Raw genomic sequence first — 21,540 nt, 5'->3', positions numbered from 1 at the left:
TGTCAAGGAAGACTATCTCTAACTTCTACAGGTGCACAGTCGAGAGCATACTGACCGGTTGCATCGTGGCTTGGTTCGGCAATTTGAGCGCCCTGGAGAGGAAAAGACTACAAAAAGTAGTAAACACTGCCCAGTCCATCATCGGCTCTGACCTTCCTTCCATCGAGGGGATTTATCGCAGTCGCTGCCTCAAAAAGGCTGGCAGTATCATCAAGGACCCACACCATCCTGGCCACACACTCATCTCCCTGCTACCTTCAGGTAGAAGGTACAGGAGCCTGAAGACTGCAACAACCAGGTTCAGGAATAGCTACTTCCCCACAGCCATCAGACTATTAAACCTGGCTCGGACAAAACTCTGATTATTAATAACCACTTTCTGTTATTTGCACTTTACCAGTTTATTTATTCATGTGTGCATATATTTATATCATGGTATATGGACACATTTATCTGTTTAGTAGTAAATGCCTACTATTTTCTGTGTGCTTAAGCAAAGCAAGAATTTCATTGTCCTATACAGGGACACATGACAATAAACTCACAACTCACTTGAACTTGAACTTGAACTTGCTTCCAAAGTACGAAGTAGTCCAAGATGCTTAAAAACCAAAATCTGACGCCAGGTCACTGAAAGAAAATCAATGCATGTCCCAAATGGTCGGACAAAAGAGACAGTTTACACAGAACATCGTAAAGGAGAGAATGCTAGACCACTGAAGTAGCTTTGACAGGGAACTCAGAACTCAGAGCCATAACCACCAACAGTGGAGCCATCAACAGGGGAAATCCAAGAAACCATTTTTTAAAATATAAACATTCACGTCATTTATAAAAATATTTCTCAATATAGATGACATTTAAAAAATGTGAAGTGTTTTGCCACGGTTTTGTTAGCAGGTAATTCCTTGCTCCAAGCTTTGCCTTTGGATATAGCCCAGAGGGGTGTTCAATGCAGGGCCATCTGAGGTTTAGTCATAACTGCCAGCTAACTCAAGCGTGAGGAGACTCAGTGAAATTAGCCCTCTGATTTCAGACTCTGCGAGTAGAAGCTCACAGGAATCACAGGTGGCAGTTCTGGAAGGCAGGAGCGTGTGGTTGGATGGTGCATTACCTCATGACTTGAATTCAAGTTCCTGTGAAGCCCCTCACACCATTTTGTTACGTTAAACATATTATATAAGCAGAGGGTCTGTCTGCAGAGGGAAGTATGTAGCTAAGAAGGAATCAGATACATTTCAATGATCCAAAAATGGCAGCGCCTGCATATGTAATATATGCAAAAAGAATTTCACTGTTGCATACGTGACAAATAAAGCACTATTGAAATATTGGACTATTGGAGCTAATAATTCAAGCTTGTGAACATTATTCTTTATGGTCAGCAGATGGGGCTATTTCTCTACAAACCTTGCCTTTATATTCTGTTTTGTAGCATTGAATTTAGTAAGTAATAGATATTAAATGATAGGCCGGGATCAAACACAAAATATTTAGGCATTATGCAGTGACTTAAAGGAAGATAGCAAATTACAGAGGTACAAAGGGAATCCTAATTAAACTTAGAAAAGTGCAAGATGCAGGAGAGTGGCAAGCTTGGAAGCTTGTGTGTGTGGAGGAGTTTAAGAGATGGGAGGGATAAAACCATTGAGGATATATTGGTCTAGAATGATAAATTTAAAATCAAGTTATTACTAAGATGGGAGCAAAGCTACTGAAGGATAGGTGCAAATTCATACACTTATGATCCTATCTCCTAGAACCATAGAACCATACGTCACAAATACAGGCCTTACTGGATAGACTCGGCTTGTACTCGCTAGAATTTAGAAGATTTAGGGGGGTTCTTATAGAAACTTACAAGGGGTTGGACAGGCTAGATGCAGGAAGATTGTTCCCGATGTTGGGGAAGTCCAGAACAAGGGGTCACAGTTTAAGGATAAGGGGGAAATCTTTTAGGACCGAGATGAGAAATACATTTTTCACACAGAGAGTGGTGAATCTCTGGAATTCTCTGCCGCAGAAGGTAGTTGAGGCCAGTTCATTGGCTATATTTAAGAGGGAGTTAGATGTGGCCCTTGCGGCTAAAGGGATCATGGGGTATGGAGAGAAGGCAGGTACAGGATACTGAGTTGGGTGATCAGCCATGATCATATTGAATGGCGGTGCAGGCTCGAAGGGCCGAATGGCCTACTCCTGCACCTATTTTCTATGTTTCTATGTAATATTGAGCCAATAATATGATTTTTGGCTGCTGAGTGGTGAAGACAGAGAGAGAAGTAAAGGAAAAAAGAATGGGTGGAGGCCGACACAGGAGGAAGGGAGGTAAATTGGCTTTGTATGTTCCCTGAAGAGCAGTGCAACATGATACAGATGGCAATGGGACAGGTTAAATCTCCAAAGTGTGCTAAAATGATAATAAGCCCATCAAAGCTGGGCGTCTGTGTTGTGAGGTTATCGAGGGTGACATCAAAATACCAGGGTTAGTGCCCCTGATCGCTATCAGTGACCTTGCTGGAAAATGTGGCGGTGTGTGTGTGATGGGGCAGCTGGGATTGGAGATGTTGACAAGGCAATGAACTGATGACATTGACTGCCGAGGCTTTGCATGTGATCGTGCTTGACATAAAAAAAGTCCTCTTTGGAATGACATGTAGAAACATGCTGAACTTCATTTTGTGGCTGTTGGGAACTTGTGGAGAATTCAACATTCTTTTCAGGTAATTACTGTCAGATGGGGCGAATTTAATGTGCACCTTTCAGCTTTTGATTTTATTTAAAAGAAAATGAGGAACAGGAGTTTTCCTTCGTTAGTAATCTCTAAACCTGCAACAATAAAACACTTTGCTCAATTGAATGATTTAGTCCCCCATATAACACTCCACCACCTGTGACTAGTGTAGGCAACTCTTTGATGATTACTGATAAGCCTCCACCATTTTTCAAGATGTGTCACCAATGCCCTGAGATATTTTCAGATTTTTATCCTTTTGCCGACACTTAATGATCACACTTAGAACACAGAATCAGGCCTTTCAGTCCACCAAGACCTTGCCAACCATTAACTACCCATTTACACTGACCACTTGTTTTCTCCCTGTGTGCCCATCAGGGCCACCCCCCCCCCCCACACCCCCCATTACGACTCACCTCCACATAAGCAGCAAGTCACATTCAAATTCACTACAACAACCTGTAAGTCTTTGGGATGTGCGAGAAAACTGGAGCACTGGAGGAAACCATGGGATTATAAGGAGCACATGCAAACTCCACACAGACAGCATCTTGACAAGATTGAATCCCAGGTGTCTGGTGCTGTGAGGCAGTGGCTCTGCTAGCTGCAGCACAATGCCGACTTAAGATAATAATCCATTGGGACGGCGCAGTGGTAGAGTTACTGCCTTACAGCGCCAGAAATACGGGTTCGATCCCGATTACCGGTGCTGTCTGTACGGAGTTTGTATGTTCTCCGTGTGACCACATGCATTTTCTCAGAGCTTTGCGGTTTTATCCCACACTCCAAAGACATACAGGTTTGTAGGTTAATTGGCTTCTGTAAATTGTAAGTTGTCCTTAGTGTGCAGGATTGTGATAGTGTATGTGGTGATCACTGGTCGGCGTGGACTTGGTGGGTCTAAGGGCTTGTTTCCACGCTGTATCTCTACAGTCTAAAGACTAAAAGTCTAAATTAATGAAAAATATAAGTATTGGGGAAGGTACTTCTTATCATACCTTCCCCAATACATATCCTGTTAATAAATGTGGATTATTTGCATTACACTATTAAAGAAACCCAGTTGATTATTATTTGAGTGTCAGCTCTTGTCTCTGACCTAGAAAGTAAAGGGCCTGTCCCACTGTACGAGGTAATTCAAGAGTTCTCCCGAGTTCTACCCTGATTCGAGCTCGTGTAATGTACTTAGCGGGTATGTAGGGGCTCGTACGAGTAAAAAGTAACAATTATTTTCATCACAAGTATTTCTTTACTCGTGGACACTTTTCACAGTGTTGAAAAAACATCACGAGTTTACCCGATTTCCAGAGTACCTACCGTTACTCGTACGAGCCGCTATGTGACATCCACAAGCTCCTACGTACCCACTACGTACATTACACAAGCTCGAATCAGGGGAGAATTCGGGAGGACTCTTGAATTACCTCGTACAGTGGGACAGGCTCTTAATGGGTTCAAATCTAATTCCAGATATTTGAGCACAAAATCTCTGCTCCTGTTTCCCAAGGGAATACTTTACTGTTGCACAACACAACTTTGAACAAGATATTAAATTGGGAACCTGCCTGCCTTTGCAGTCAGATGTGAAAGTCCCTGAGTCACTATTTTGAAGAACAGTGCATTTTTCCCCAAGACCTAGCTCCATGTTTGCGTTCAATGAAAGTTGGTGATTCGTGTTGCAGCTGTATAAATCTTTGCTTAGGCTCCATTTGGAGTATTGTGTGCTGATCTGGTTGCTGCATTGCAGGAAGGGTGTGGAGACTTTGGAGAAGAGGTTCACCAAGATGTTGCCTGGATTGTAAAGAATTAGCTACAAGGAGAGATTGGACAAACTCGGATAATTTTCACTTCTGTGTTGGAGGCTGAAGGGCGATCTGATAGAAATATATAAAATTATAGGAGGCATAGATAGGTTAGGATGGTCAGAGTCAATATTCCAGAATGGAAATGTTAAATCCCAGAGGGTGTAGGTTTAAGGTGGGAGGGAGAAGTTTAGAAGGCAGGTTTATTTTTAAACTTAGAAGATAGTAGGTTGCCTGGAATATGTAGCTATGGGAGGTGGGAGAAGCAGATATGATAGCATGTTTAAGAGGCATTTAGCCAGGCACACAAGCAGACAGAGGGTGGAGGAATATGGACTTAATTTGGGCAGATAGGGTGTTAAATTGGCCTCAAGGCAGATATTGTGGGCCAAAGGGCCTGTTCCAGTGCTGTACTGTTCTATCATCTAACATTTGCTATATTTTGACCAGCGATGTTAGACTTCATCATCATCACCTGCTGTTCACAAATTGATGCTCTTTCTCCCACTTTACTGACCAGAACTCAAGAGAACTTTTACGGCTGCAAAGGGCTTTGGGATGTTCTAAGGTGGTGAAAAGCATTTTATAAATATTAAGGAAGGTCATATCGAAACTGAATTGAGACAATTTAATGTAATTTAATATATATATTAAGTGCAGATGCCTGGATCTAACTCAATCCCTTCTTAGTATGGATAAAAGCAAAACTGTCACCTCGCATACAATGTCTCTTTAATAAATCATGATCGTGCCTGGGGTAGGTCTGGTTGATACTGGCACTGATTCAGGCCCTGGAGTCTGGCTGGAGTATGCTACATAGTAAGTGGTTTGAGTGTTTTCCAATTCCACTGGCAATCTGACAAGGCTATTAGAAACCAAAGCAATCTGAGTTCAGTCACTCTGATCCCTTCCAGTTGCCTGTTCCAGGTAAGTGCTATAGCAGGTGTGACATTGACATATGAACTGCTTGTAAAACCAACGAGATTGTTTGAAGAGCCAGAGTGTCAACGAGGCTATTGGAATACCTGGAAACTCAGCTCCACTGGCTGCATGCGTTGGATTGAAGGTGGCTCCCCTCCAGTGCTGCAAACCTTTGAGATTTTTGCACTCCTACAACTCACCAGTTCAGAGCCTTATCATGGGGAAGCTGACCCAAAGCTCCAATTCTCTATCAAGGATGTGTTGCACCATTAGGGGTTTCAGCTTCCAAAGATGACATTCAGCAATGCTCCTGCCTGTCCTCCATCCCAGCTCTATATTGGCACTATATTGTGATGTGTCTGCCCAGGACTAATTCCCCAACTAATATCACTAAAAACTGATGATCTGTTCATTGACAAATTGCAGTAATTGACAATTGCTGCACTTATATTGTTCTCAGAATTCCTGTGTTGTGACGGGAAGCAGATTTCAGAAGTACATCATTGGCTGTAAAATGCTGATGGTGTTCTGAGGTGCTGAAAGGAGATAAAGAAGTGAATGTCTTTTCCCTTCTAATTCTGACCTCTTGACCATCCCTGATTTTAATCTCTCCAGTCAAAGTACCACACCATAGAATTCCCATCTCAAACATCCTTGCCTTTCTGACGGGAATAACCAGGTCGTTGCTTGGAATGGAGGTCTGTAATTATAAGGATCAAATGTGTCCAAAAACAGGCAGCTCGATTTGTTACTAACACCTATGAGAGAGAAGCGAGTGTCAACAAACTTCTGAATTCTCTGGGGTGGGACCCTCTCCAAGACAGACGTGAAGCTCACCGTTTGACCTGTTTTTACAAAATGTTAAATGGTCAGCTCGACATAGATTACAATACCTACACCAAACCAGAACTAATTAGGAGCAGATGAGGGCATTCGATCCAATTTGTGATTCCAGCTTCCAAGACAGATGTGTACAGCAATTTGTTCTTCCCCTGCACAATTAAAGCATGGAATAATCTCCACCCTACCATAGTTACCCATCCAGATGCAACTAAATTTAAGGTAGTTCTTTCTTCCCAATAACCCTTTCTGGCTTAAGTCCTCCCTTCACCACCTCCAGTTTAAATTCCATTTGGAATATTTTGGAGTACCAAGAAACCAAGAACCAAGACAGCTAGTGTTAGTTTTTATGTAATGGAGGAGGCTGAGTGTGATTTATTGAGGTTTGCAAAATTATGAGGAGCATAGATAGGACAGATATAATCTTGTTTCCAGGGCAGGGGTGTCTAAAAGAAGAGGGCACAGGTTTAAGGTGAGACAGGAGAAATTTAAAGGAGATCGACGAGATCTGGCTGGCCCAGTAGTGCTGTTGATAGAGCAGCTGCCTCATCCTGACCTCGGGTGCGGCTTTGTGGAGTTTGCACGTTCTCACTGTAACTGTGTGGGTTTCTTCCAGGGGCACCAGTTTCCTCCCACATCACAAAGACGTATGGGTTTGAAGGTTAATTGGCCCCTGTAAATTTCCCCTAGTGTGTAGAGAGAGTGGATGAGAAAGTGGCTGAAGAAATATCTCAACCTGAAATATCACCCATTCCTTCTCCCCAGAGATGCTGCCTGTCCCGTTGAGTTACTCCAGCATTTTGTGTCTATCTTTGGTGTAAACCTGCATCTGCAGTTCCTTCCTACACAGAACTAGTGTGTAAGGTGATCAATGGTCACTGTGGATTTCATGGGCCAAATGGACTATTTATGTGCTGTATCTCTAAACTAATCTAATCCAAGGTACACAAAATTGCTGGGGAAACTCAGCGGGTGCAGCAGCATCTATGGAGCGAAGGATATAGGCGACGTTTCGGGCCGAAACCCTTCTTCAGACCTAATCTAATCCAAGGTTTTGTTGAGGGTTGTGAATATTTTGAATCAGCTGCTTGAGGAGGTGGTGGAGGCACATATACTTACAACATCCAAAAAGCTTTTGGACAAGGATGTGGATAGGAAAGGAGTAGAGGGATAATGTGGGCCAATGGGATGCGTGTGAATAGGCATCATGGTTGGCATGGGTGAGGTGGGCAACAGGGGCCTATTACTGTGCTGTACTCTATGACTCGATGAACACCCGTTCCTGAAAACTTCATCTTCTTCACTAAGCCTCTGGAAATCTTTCTCATATCTTCTCACAGAATTCTTTCATATATTTATCAAGTTTCAATTTGAATACCACGGTTGAATTCTCCTCCTTTGCCCCCCCCCCCCCCTGCAGGATGTTCCAGATCCTTACTGGATAAAATGCTTTGGTCACGTTCACTTTAATTACTTTGGTTCTTGAGCCTTTTACCAATGGGAGCAGTTCCTCTCTATCTATCCTCGCTGCTGTAGATGTCAGCTGATCTACATCGGTGAGTCTAAGCGTAGGCTTGCCGATCGTTTCGCCGAACACCTCCGCTCGGTCCGCATTAACCAACCTGATCTCCCGGTGGCAGCATTTCAACTCCCCCTCCCATTCCGTATCCGACCTCTCTGGCCTGGGCCTCCTCCACGGCCAGAGTGAGCAACACCGGAAATTGGAGGAACAGCACCTCATATTCCGTTTGGGGAGTCTGCATCCTGGTGGCATGAACATTGGTGGCAGGTCAGGTTTTATGATTTAGTCTTTTGAGGATGTACCAAAGTTGATTGTTAAGGGCAGAACAGTGGATGTTGTCCACTAGGATTTTGGTAACTCATTTCATAAAGTCCTTCATGGTAGGCTGATCTAGAAGATAACGATGCATGGGATCCACTGTGACTTGGTCGTTTGGATTCAGGACTGACTAACCCCATAGAATGGATGATCAGCCATGATCATATTCAATGGCAATGCAGGCTCGAAGGGCCGAATGGCCTACTCCTGCACCTATTTTCTATGTATCTATGTTTCTAGAAGATAGAGAGTGGTGGTGAATGGTGTTAATCTGGAATTTCACAAGATGTGCGGGGTAAGTGTTTTATACAGAGAGTGGTGGGTGCCTGGATCGCACAGCCGGGTGTGATGGTGGAAGCAGATACAATAATGGCATTTAATAGGCTTTTGGATTGGCATATGGATATGCAGAGAATGGAGGGATTTGGATCATGTTCAGGCAGAGGAGATTAGCTTGACATGATGTGTAATACCGGCATTATGGGCTGAAGTCCTTGTTCCTATGCTGTAGTGTACTATTTTATTCCATGTACAATGTTATTAAACTTCTTCCTAGAAGACAAAATTAATCCTCGATGCCATGTGCGGACAGGACGTCGAAGGACGAGAAGCCGAAGCCAGGATGCCGAACGTACGTCACGCTGAAAAGCCAACATACCGAACGGACATGACGCTGAACGGACAAGACGCTGAACGGACAAGACGCTGAATGGACAAGACGCTGAACGGACAAGACGCTGAACGGACAAGACGCTGAATGGACAAGACGCTGAACGGACACGAGGCTGAACGGACAAGACGCCGAATGGACATGGATGTCGAAAAGCCATGACGGCGAACGGACATGACGTCTCCGGGGACGGGATTGGTACGACACCTTGTCAGTCATCGACAAAGGTCAGCGATTGGTCCACACCCCTGCGGCCATCACATCACTGGCTGGGGGGAGACGGGAGGGTGGGGAGGAGCTTGAGCTTGTATTTATAAAATGGTGGCTGTGACTCCAAGCCGCTGCGATTGCCACAGAGGCAGTGATAAGATGGACGCAGGGATCTGGACCAATCACTGACCTTTGACGATGAATGATAAGGCATCGGACCAATCCTGTCCCCGGAGACGTACAAGGTACAACAATTAAACTATTTAAAAATGTAACAAGGTACATAAATTCTTGCAGCAAATATAGATTTTTAAAAATGTTTCATACCTATTTATCATTTCGGCTTCATGTCCGTTCAACATCATTTCCTATCGGCGTCGAGTCCTTTCGGCATCATGTCCGTTTGGCTTTGTGTCCTTTCGGCATCATGTCCGTTTGGCTTTGTGACCTTTCGGCATCATGTCCGTTTGGCTTTGTGACCTTTCGGCGAGTGTCTGTTCTGCATCTCGGTTTTTCGACGTAATGTCCGTTCGGCATCTTGGCTTCGACTTCTTGGCTTCAGCTTCTCGTCCTCCGGGTACCGTACATTCCAGTTCCTGAGTATTTCACCTCACCTCCATCCTTCCAAACCCTAAGCAGACCTACTTCTAAAATCTACATTCCTTTCTAAACTCCTTTACTGCCAAGTTACCCAGGTTGACTTCATCCACCAACCTTTATTCTTTCCCACAACCCCTGTAAGATGTTCGTTTTTGTATTCTTATCTGCTCAGAGAATTTCCTACACTACAACTAACCCTCCCCCCCTCCACGGAGGTAGAACCAACTTACTCACCACCCTGATCCTCACCAATCTGCTCTCCATTCAAGGTCTATTTATGTGCTGGGTCCATTCCAATAGGCTGCATGGCAGCCATGATTCGTGATGTTTTGCCAGGCCAGAGGACAGCAAGTTAGCAAGGGCTCAACTTCACCGCTACAATTGATGCCACTGTTGGACACAATTTCAGTGCATTTTCCAAGTGTTTCCCGATTAAAACTCCATTGTGCTTAAGAAGGATAAGAGCGTCTCTTTAACAGATTCAACAACGAACACCTAGAACATTACCCCATGGTACAGTATTTATGACTGCAGATCAGCGGATAGTTTGGGCCACCACTGAAAATTGCTCATATGTTTGCTCAATAACTCGTTCTTTCAGTTTCTATTTCTGATTGTGAGGTTAAACATTTTATGTTTACAGGAATGATCAATATAAAATGAGGCCATTTGGTCCATCTTGAGCTTCCTACACCCTACTCTCTCCCATTGGCTCTGAGAATATAATACCCATGTTTTCATGCTATTCCCCATTGAATCTGCTTCCACTTCCCTTACAGACATCAATGATATACTTGATAAGTTGGTCATTCTATCATGCTGTTAATAAAGTACGTTTTTCTGTACAGAGATTGGTTTATGACAAATGAAGATAAAATAAAAACTCAGTAGACACATATCCAACCAACCACATATCCAGTCTGAAGAAGGGTTTCGTCCCGAAAAGTTGCCTATTTCCTTCGCTCCATAGATGCCGCTGCACCCGCTGAGTTTCTCCAGCATTTTTGTGTACCACATATCCATCCATCCTGATGAGCTGGCTATGAAATTTAAAAGAATAAGCTTACGGTTAAAAATTATGATTATATATTTTTAAAATCTTTTATATCTGCCTCCAAAGATTGAGGGCCAAGGAAAGTACAAGGCAGGAACAGAAGGGGGAAGATTGCAGATGCTGGGAAGCAGAATAAAAAGAAATCAGCAAAAACAGAATCCTTCAGCAGTCAGCCAGCTCCTGTGTTGGAGTACAGAGAAATGACTGTATTGGCTGCAGTGAGTCTGCCAGAACGTCAAGTCTGCCAGCATACCTCCTCGTATAAAGTGGCTCCAACAATTCTCCCAAGCGGGGATCAGCCACAGCACAGAAACAAAGAACACACTTGCATTATTTCTTGCAGTCCCGAGCTGCTCCAAAGCACTTCAGACACAACAATTTTCTCTTTGTCTTCTCACGTGTATTTCACTGTTTTAATGTCGGAAAGAAGACAATCAAGTTGCACACAGCAAGTGGTGCAGGTCTGTGTACGCAAGTGCTGTGTCTGAGGAAGGGTCCCGACCCGACACACCACCTATCCGTGTTGGCCAGAGACCCTGCCTGACCCGCAGTACCGAGTTAGACAGACAGAGTTACCGCAGCACTTTGTGAGTTTTTACCATTTACACCTCACGCTGTCCCAGCAAGGCGACCAACGTAATCAAGGACGAGTTGCACCCCGGCCCACTTCACCCCTCTCCCCTTGGGCAATAGATATAGAAGTGTGAAAACGCACACCTCCAGATTCAAAGACAGTTTTTTCCCAGCTGTTATCAGGCAACTGAACCATCCTACCAACAACTGGAGAGCCGTCCTGAACTACTAGCAAACTCATTGGAGACCCTTGGACTAACTTTGATCAGACTTTACTGGACTATACCTTGCACATATTATTCACGATATTTCTCTGTATCATATATGTCTACCCTGTGAATGGCTTGACTGTAATCATATATTGTCTTTCCGCTGACTGGTTAGCAGGCAACAAAAGCTTTTAACTGTGTCTCGGTAGAAGTGATAATAAACTAAACTAAACTAAACTTTTTTTTTAAACTAGCATCTGCAGTTCCTTGTTTATACACACAGCAAGCTCCTTTTATCACCAGTATGACAATCACCAGATAGCCTACCTATTTGTGCTGGGCAAAATGTTGATGGGAACTCAGGAACTATTTCCCCGGCTCTTCCCCAAGACTGTGCCATGGGATATTTTGTATTGACCTGGAAGATCTGACCAAGTTTCCAGTTCGCTCATCCAACAGGCAACTGTGTATGAGCTCCAGGATGGAGCTCATAAACAGTATTCCCTTAACACAGCAGTGGCTTTGATCTGAAATTCGGCCACGGCCTCTGCAGTGGGGCACCTAGGTTTATGAATAAAACTCAGGACTGTCATCCACCAACTCACAACAAAGGCAATTTGAATGTCCTTGATTAATCTGCCTGGTGGAAATCTTGTGCTGAGTAATTTGGAAAAGGCAAAAATCCTTCAAAAGGTATTCATTCCAGCTCATTTACTGTCACGTCAGCAACACGTCAGAGTTAATCAGGTTGACCCATGAGTTGGAAGATTGATATTTGCTGCGTGTTTACACAAGTAAGCTTGGTGTAACCTTACCTGAGATCATTTGCCTTGGCTTCACACAGACCTTGCGGGGAATAACATAGAGGAAACACACATTGTGGGAAGTGCTTCACACTTGACTACTAAAGTTGCTAAAAAGCCAGGAGAGTCTGATTTAAGGCAATTAGCAAGAGGGCCAAGGGAGTGAAGCACAGATTCTGTGAGCTGGAATGTGCTACTTTTAAGAACAGTGGAAGCTGGGTCGACGGGGAACATGGGGAGAAAATTCACTGGGCCACTGGGAAAGAGTGGGGACGGTAGGTGTTACAAATATGCATGATGGAGCAAAAGGTCTTGTGCTGCGCTGCATTGTCCTGGTACACGCAGAATTCATCAGTTTGAAGTTCAGAACTGGAAATAGAAATGATGGATTATTGGGTCAATGGCCATGTATCTTTCTTGAGCAATTTCCCTCCAAACAGAATAGTGGACAGAGATAGAATCGTAGAGTGAACACAGGGTGAAAACAGGCCCTTCGGCCCAACTTGCCTGTGCTGACCAACATGTCCCATCTCCACTAGTCCCACCTGCCTGCATTTTGCCCATTTCCCTCTAAACCTATGTAGCTGTCTAAATGTTTCTTAAACGTTTTGAGAAATTGAGAAAAAATGTCCTGCGTTTCAGAGAAGCAGGAAACTGCAGATACTGGAGTCTGGAGAAGACATCTGGAACTCAGCGGGTTGAGCAGCATCTGTGGAGGGAAAGGAATTGTTGATGTTTCGGTCCAGATGAAGGGTCTGGACCTGAAATGTTGACATTTCCCTGTGCAGATGCTGTCTGACCCAATGAGTTCTTCCAGCAGATTGTTTGTTGTTGTGTTTCAGAACAGAACAGAAACTAAGCTTTGTGATGTGACATCAAAAGGGGGATTTAGGATTCGCTAGCACCTTTTAAAGCCTCAGATATGTTTTACATCTGTTGAAAGTTTTAAAATAGAAATCACAGCAGCCAATCTGTACACAGTAACTCCACCCAAACAGCTCTGGGCAAATAATCTAATACTAGTGAAGGTGATTGATTGCCCAGGAAGAATTTATCTGGTGCTTTTCAAATAATGCTGTTGATTCTTTGAATCTACCAGGACACAGATACACTCCACTCATCCTAAGGACACCTACGGCAATGTTTCACTCCCTCTGTCCTGCACTGGTGAGTATTCCCTTAAAATAATGTGGACCAAATTCTGAAACAGGATTTGAGTCCACAAGCTTCTGACTTCTAGTCAGGACTGATGGAACTCTGGTTCTTAATCAACTTCAACAAACATAATATCTGTGGATCATCATTTTGGGTAAAATTTCATGGTCATAGAGTGATACAATGTAGAAACAGGCCCTTCATCCCAACTTGCCCACACCGGCCAATATATCCCATGTACACCAATACCACCTGCTAGCATTTTGGTCCATATCCCTCCAAACCTGTCCTATCCATGTACCTGTCTAACCGCTTCTTAAATGTTGGGATAGTCCCTGCCTCAACTACCTCTGGCAGCTTGTTCCATACACCCACCACCCTTTGTGTGAAAAAGGGCAGTGGATTCCTATTAAGATAAAGAGGAGATAAAGCATCTAACCTGCAGTGTTAACCTTGCTGAATCTAGGCCTAACACAACCTCTTTCCTCATTAAAAACAGAAAACGTTGGAAGAAACTTCAGTGGCTGAAGTCCCATGTAAAGCTATTTGCTCTCCATGCCTACGGCTTTATGGGAATTATAAAGGGGGAATAGGTGATAGTTTACTTTGGAGGGGTTGTAAAACCATTGACATTATTTGGACCAACCTAATATTCAACTCGTTGATTTTAACAAAACATTACACTTACGCTATGGGAACATCATGTGGATAAGCCAAGTTGCATGTGGTTCTTTTAAAGACTTGAACCATGAAACTAATTTGTCTGCAATGTAAACATTTTTAACTGGTTTGAAATGCATTACTTCCCAAGTACATACATAAAAAAACTCAAGTCAAGATTATTGTCACATGCACAAGTATGGTGAGGTACAGCAGATACAATGAAAATCTTGCTCGCAACAGCATCATAGGCACAGACTCAGGAAACACACAAAACTATTAATTATACATAAATTCTACAAGATAGTGCACAGAAACAGACTGCAAAAACAAGGCACAATGAGAAAGTAAGTCCGTGGTAATTCCAGCGATGGTCGGTGGTAACCCATTGCTGAGTTAGGATTAGGGTTGTGCAGGTTGGTTTAAAAACCTAATAGTTGTAGGAAGTATCCATTCCTCAACCTCGTGGTGTGAGACTTCAGGCCTCCGTACTTCCTGCCCGATGTTAGCAGTGAGAATTGCCCGGACGGTGGGGACCCTTGATAATAGATGCCACCTCCTTGAGGCAGTGCATCATGTGGATGCTTTCAATGGTGTGCCCATGATGGACTGGGTTGAATCCACTACTTTCTGCAGTCTAGCAGTGGTACCGGTATGCCTTCTTCATAATCACATCTATGTGTACGGTCTATGATGGGTCATCAGAGATGTTAACATCCAGGAAACCTCTCTCTCTCTCTCTCTCTAAATGTTATTTTACGTTACTAATAATTTAACTTATTGACTATTCTCCAGCACAGAAACGTGAGGCGTGATTTAACGGTTAATAAATCTATGGGGTCATCCCCCCAACTTAAGGTCAGACGTAGAAGTGGCCTGAAAAACTATGTGCTGTACAATTCAGCTGAAATACTAAAACATACAACAAATAAAGGCAGGTGAGCTGCTAGACAACTGGAGATGTGGAGTCAATGGATGTTGAAGCAGGCTGATGTTTTTAATGGTGAACGGTCCTTTATTGTAAGATGTGCAGACATACAGTGAAATTCTTATTTTTGTCCAGTAAAGTATTGCCATACTTAAGTACAATCACTAAACTTTGTGATTAGTACAAATCGTATAGAAAGCGTCCACTGAGACCGCCTGCAAAAGTCGTCAGGTATTGGCGCCATTTCCAAAATCCAATCCAGTCCACGTGCTCGGTATTCTGAAGCAGTACCCGATCGATGCGAGTCCCAGGCTGCAGCAGGGCCTCCAGCCGTCATCTAGGTCTGGATCGACCAGCGAACCCTCTCCTCGCCTGGCCACCTTCAGCCTTTGTGCCCCGGGAGTGCTTCCCGCAGCCGACCGTGAGGACCCGAAGGCAAGACCCTGTTTCTTTAACTTACCGGCCCTTGCTCGTGCATCTGTCATCGCCGGCTCCCTACATCCTCCTCTCCTGTTGTCTGGACCCCGGGAGGCAAGCAGGGGCCAGACTTGGCTCTTCTCTACAGACCATGGGCTGCTGGATCATCCTTCTAGCTGCATGTTCGTTAGCTTTTGAAAGAAGTTCCTGGCCTATTTGAGTGAGATGTGTGAGCTCATTCTGCCGACAGTGAGGATGGGGAATTATGCTTGTTGGACATTTGTGAAAAATTGGTCCTGAAGGGCTACACCTAATATTATATATGCCACATGTTATAATGTATGTTAGCCATTCAGTCCCCTCATAGCTGTATCAACCATTCAATGAGATCTTTACCAAATTTATCAACCTGAAAATAGATTGACTCATGGTTCTGGCCATTTTTCTTCTCCTCTGGCCCTAATTTCAGTGAAACATGTAATCCATTTCATCACAGCCCCGCTAGACAAGCTCAATGTTTAATAGTCGGGTCAGGCTAATAACTGAAGAAGGTCCCTGTTACTTATGTTGTGCATATCTAACATCTTTTGTGCTTTGATGCTACCTCTGATTATAAGCTCACGACTATATCTGAATGCTTTCCGACAGTATTAGAGGCATGGTTACTTTGCGAGCTGAGAGTAAATTCTGACAGGCTCGATCAATCTTGCCGTCATCAGAGACATAAATTTCTCTGCACTAGTTACAAGTGAGGAATGACATTTCCAAATGTTACTGAAAGGTTCTTGCCAGATATCCACAGAGAACGGCAACCAGAGATTTAAACGCCTTCTGGGGGAATTTATAGACGGGATCAGTTCTTGGATAAGTGGGCACAGGCTAATCCAAGAATTTAGGCAGCCTCATTGCCTGTCAGGGGAGTTGGTGTTGCATCGCCTGTTATACATGCTACTGTACAAACAATTGCCTTGTGGTTTGTGCATAGATATTCTAGTTTTCAAACAGTCCTACCAGAATACTTTCCTTGAGAATCACAAGGGGATTTACGATAGAATAAATAAGAAGAAATCATTCCCACCTGCAAAAGGAGCTGGAATCGAAGCAAACAGATTGGAAGACAATGGGCAGGAGATGAGAAATGTTTTGTTTTTCAAGCAGGGAGTTGTGATCAGGGACACAATGCCAGTAAATTCAGTGGAAAGAGATTTAAACAGGAACTTTCGAAAAGTATGTACTTGAATAGAAAACATTTACTGGGCTTTGGACAAAAAAAATGGGGAGAGAGATTTACTGGGTAGCTCTTTCAAAGAGGGATGATGGCTGAAGAGTCTCCTGAGGTCTATAAAAAAATATTTTTTGACATACAAGATAGTTAGTGTGACAAATATTGTTATTGCCATGTCAATAGGTGAACATATTAGAGTCTGTTATACTACCAGAGAGTCTGAACTGCACATTTCAGATGGTGGGCATTGAAAAGGAGCAGGAATTGTTAAATCTAACCATTGTGGTTTGGAATTACTGGTGAGGAGGGGGGGGGGGGGACAGGGGATCCATACATCTTTAAACAAGGATTGTTTGGATGTGTCTAACATTAGAAACTTGGTGATTCCAAAAGGTTCGTTTAGCTCAGATTAGTAGACATCTTTCTCAAGGCTTTCCAATGCCCCTTTATATCCTCATTTCCAAATCTCACCCTTCTCTATCTCTAATCCATTATAGTCATACAGCATGGATACAACTTGCCCACATTGACCAACATGTCCCACCTACACTAGTCCCACCTGCCTGCGTTTGGTCCATATCCTTCTAAACCTGTCCTATCCATGTACCGATTTCTTCAAGGTTCTGTCACCTTCCACGAACTCTGCACTGCCCCAAATCTGACAACCCATATTCTCTCCACCACCTCCATAATGCCACTGTCTCCAACCCTGTTGTAACTTGTAGGCTGCCTTAATGCTTGTTCATGTTTTATTGTTAACTTCAGTCTTGACAACTCCAAGGTGCTCTGCCTTAAACCTAACAGCCACCAACTTAATCAAAACTCGGCTGTCTGCTGTAAACACCAACTCTCCAGTTCCCAAGTTTGGATATGATGGTTTTAATTGAAGGTGTGGTTGCACTACCTACAACCAGTCTATTCTGCTTCAGGAAATAACAACTTCACATCCATATCCTGACTCCTATATTCATGCTGTGCCTGTTCTCCTTAATATTATTGTTCCCACAAAGTCAATTTTAGAATTTTTACCCATGTTCAGATCATCCAATGGCCTGAATGTTCTGTACAAATGTCGCTCCCTGAGATATCCTTGCCCCCTCCAGTTCCAGCTTCTGCATATTTCTGATTTCCACCACTGGTGGTCTCTTCAGCTGCGGGAGCTGCAAGTTCTGGAATTACCCCGTTCCCTCCCGTTAAGGTGTTTCTCACAACCCATCACAACTACCAAACCTTTGATTGTCCACCCAGTTTATTTGAGTTTGTGCCTGATAAGTCTTGTGTGAAAGCTCTTGACTCCATTGGAGGTAAATGTAAATGCAAGTAGTTATTGTTATTGCCACAGCACCAGGTTCAGAAACAGCTACTTTCCTACAACCTTCAAGCTCTTGAACGAGCTGCACAACTGCCCCTGTCCCACTTAGGAAACCTGAACGGAAACCTCTGGAGACTTTGCGCCCCACCCAAGGTTTCCGTGCGGTTCCCGGAGGTTGCAGGTGGTTGCCAGAGGTTGCAGGTAGTGGAAGCAGGTAGGGAGACTGACAAAAACCTCCGGGAACCGCACGGAAACCTTGGGTGGAGCGCAAAGTCTCCAGAGGTTTCCGTTCAGGTTTCCTAAGTGGGACAGGGGCATGATCCAACCTCAGCAACGGAACACAACGGACCACCTCTTGCACTGCCATGGACTTGCTTTCCTGTTGTGCATTTTTGCACAAATATCTTGCTTTTTTTGCACTGTCTTTCCATTGTCGTGGTATTTATGTGTAATTTATGTGTAATTTATGTATAATTTATCTTTGTGCGTGTTGTCTGGGTCTCTGTGTCTCTGGTGTTGCAGCAAGGAAGATTTTCATTGTACTTGAATCGAACTATTCTTGTGCTTACAAGTCAATAAACTGAACTTGACGTGACTTGAATAATGACTATTACAACCGGGTTGAAAGGAGGACAACTTGATTAATCTAGCAAGAGTACTTGTTGGTCCAGGAATACCCTTGAAACAAGGACTGAACCAGCAGGCTAAATCTGTCATCCTGTTTATAGGTTTGGTCGGCTTCAAATGCTTAAAGTTTTGCGCGGGCAGAGTCAAGCATTAGTGCAACATGTTGCTGCACCAGGCGTGATCGCGGGGATGATATTCAACTCAGAGAATTGGCCCTAATAACCCTCCACGCGTTTATAAAGAAGGGCCACCAGTCACGGCTTGGGATGCGTTGCTGGGATTTTTCATTGGCTGGGTGGGCGGGGTGTACACCTAGAGGGTCCGAGGGTGGGGTTGGGTTGGGAGGTGTTAGGATTTGGGCTTGTGTGTCTCTCTCTCTCACTTCCAGAGGAGGAGCGAAGAGGGGAGTGAATGAGAAGGTCTCGCAGTCCCACGCAGTGAAAGAGAGAGAGTGTGTGTGTAAAACAGAGGGGGAGACAGATTTGGAAAAAAAGTTCCTGCCACTGGGATAAACTCCACGGTTCACCAAGGTAAGCGTTTAACCTAATTATATCCGCTGAAGATTCTCCTGGTGTACAACAGTGACCATCACTGCGCTATCAGTAGCAAAGATCTTATAGCTATAGGATCTTTGATCAGTAGTACTGTGGCTGGGTCCGCCTTCCCACGGCTGTTAGAGGCTGCAACGTGGGACGATGCTAATGCTCAAGTCCCGCAAGGAAAGCGCTGGACCTGCGAGAGGGAATATTTACAAACGTTGTCCCCTTTTCGCACCGGCAGCTGGCTCCATCAAACCCGGAGGTAACAAGCTGCTTGGTACATGTTGGAGCAGGCACAGCTACTGCCTTCCGAGGCACGTCTGTTGCTCGGAGGGAGAGGGAGAGTTGGAGGAGGAGGGTGGGGGGAGAGAGGAGAGAGCTGTGCAGTCCTTGCCTGGACCTGTAGCTCACTTGACTCAAAACTCCGCTCAAAGCTTCTCGCGTAGCCTCTGGGTCATTCCGTGAGCCTTTGAATTCGCAGGGAACTTGCACGGAGCATTTTGTATCGGGGGAATTGTCTTTTATGTATATATTTTTTAATGCCATTCTTCCTGTGAAGCCACTATGATGATTAGTCGAAGCCCCAATCTCACCATAACGGGACCAGCCCGGACCTCCGAGCACAGAGACCCCCGGCGACCCTGTGTTTGGGCAGAGGGTCTCTGGCTTAGCCCGGCTTGTCTGATCACCCTGGGGCCAGACGGCGTTAGTCTGGGTTGGGGACCAGCCTTGTGACTCTTGCTTGCGTTGTACACCACTCGGTATGAGTTGAAAACCATCCACTAACAACCTGTGATCAGCAAGCGCAGTGCATGCGTTTGGGGGAAGGTGGGCATAGATGTTGGGTAGGGGGCTGGTCGGCTGCCACCAGTGCTGGGCAAGGTGGGTCGTGTGTGGCCACGGGAAATCCCGAGGACCTTGCCCCTTGACCACCTGTCCGTGTTGTTTGAGGCCTTTTACCTAAGCAGAGATGATTCTATGCCCTCCTGACATGGGTAGATGTTGGAAAAGCTCTGTGGTGTCAGGAGGTGAGTTACTTACTGCCGGATTCCCAGGCGCTGACCACGCCACTTTATGTGATTGGCCTCAGACGATCAATTGTGGCAGCAGGATGCTGGTTCCCAATAACCACAGCCATCTTCTAGTGTGCAATGTTGGACCCCAACCAATAGATAATTATCTTCATTGTGTGTGTGTGTGTGTGTGTATGTATGGGGAGAGAGCGCTTTCATCACCTCAGCATCTGAACACAGCAATATACAAAGATGGAAATGACACTGAAGGTCAAATGTGGGCATATCTTACCTCTTACTGTGCCTCCGCTTCATGTGAGCCATTGGTCAGCAACAACCTTCATTGCAAGAAATGCAGGTTTCCTTAATGACTGCTGCTGCATTAACAATCAGATGCTCAACACCATCCAGAATAAACCAATCCACCACTCTGAACATTCATTCTGCCCATCACTAGTGCACCATGACTGTAGTGTATGCAGTTTATATAACTTGCCAAGGCCTCATTGGCAGCATCTTCCATGACCACTATTAGGGAAAAGATCAAGGCCAGTGTGCACATTGGAGCATCACCATTCATGATTGCCAGGCCAAAATGTTGGAACTCCCTATCCCAGCAAAGTCATGGGAGGGCCCCACCACAATGAAAGCAGTGGTTCAACAAGGTGGCTCAACTTTAAAGGGCAATGAGAGATGGTCCATATTTGCCATATTGGGTACCATGTTCCAAGGCTGAGGTGGGCAAAATATAAACTGACGATGTGGGGGAATGGAGGTGCTTTGAGAGCTGGCCTAAAGCTGGACAGCTGGATCTGCAGGGAGTGGAGGGATATGGGTTATCTGCAGGCAAGTAACTGATGGATGGCATCTTGTTTAGCACAGATAATGTGGGCCAAAGGGCCTGTTCTTGGCTGTACTGTTTTGTGTTCTATAGTGCAGATGCTGGAATCCTAAGCAAAAAGACAAACTGCTGGAAGAACTCAATGGGGAAGGCAGCATCTGTGGAAGGAATGGACAGACAATGTTTTTGGTTGGAATCCTTTTTCCGTTTGATGGAGTAGAGGGGGGAGATAGCTGGTGGAAAGAGGTGAGGGGAAAGGGTGCGTTAGAACTAGTGATTGATGGATATGTGGGGCGATGGTAAGATGGGGCAGATGAGTCAGATAGGGAGAAAAGTGGAGATAGTAACTGTAAAGAAATGTTATCAACACACTGTGACTTTACTTCTTTTATTCATACTGTGGCATTACAGAGAGCACTAGCTGTACGTGGTCTGTCACGGAAACTAGAGAGCGATATGTGGGTGGGGAGGTTGTAATTATACTTGTGATATGGGGAGTGGTTAGTAGTGATGAGGTAACTATATTAAGGGTCACATGCATATATCATCTACATCCTTCCCCTTGGA

At 44.5% G+C, this 21,540-nt stretch overlaps 1 protein-coding gene across 1 annotated transcript in view; it reads left to right on the top strand.

The window, feature by feature from the left end:
* Window positions 1-18,926: 18,926 nt before the first annotated feature.
* col14a1 (collagen type XIV alpha 1 chain) overlaps window positions 18,927-21,540 on the top strand; it is a 215,404-nt gene continuing 212,790 nt past the window's right edge. The window contains 1 exon segment of the mRNA XM_033019102.1: window positions 18,927-19,110. The gene's annotated coding sequence lies outside the window, so the exon portion shown is untranslated.

The sequence above is a fragment of the Amblyraja radiata genome, chromosome 4 (assembly GCF_010909765.2).
Source record: "Amblyraja radiata isolate CabotCenter1 chromosome 4, sAmbRad1.1.pri, whole genome shotgun sequence".
Taxonomy (NCBI): Eukaryota; Metazoa; Chordata; class Chondrichthyes; order Rajiformes; family Rajidae; genus Amblyraja; species Amblyraja radiata.
This window is presented reverse-complemented; position numbering and strand designations above follow the sequence as displayed.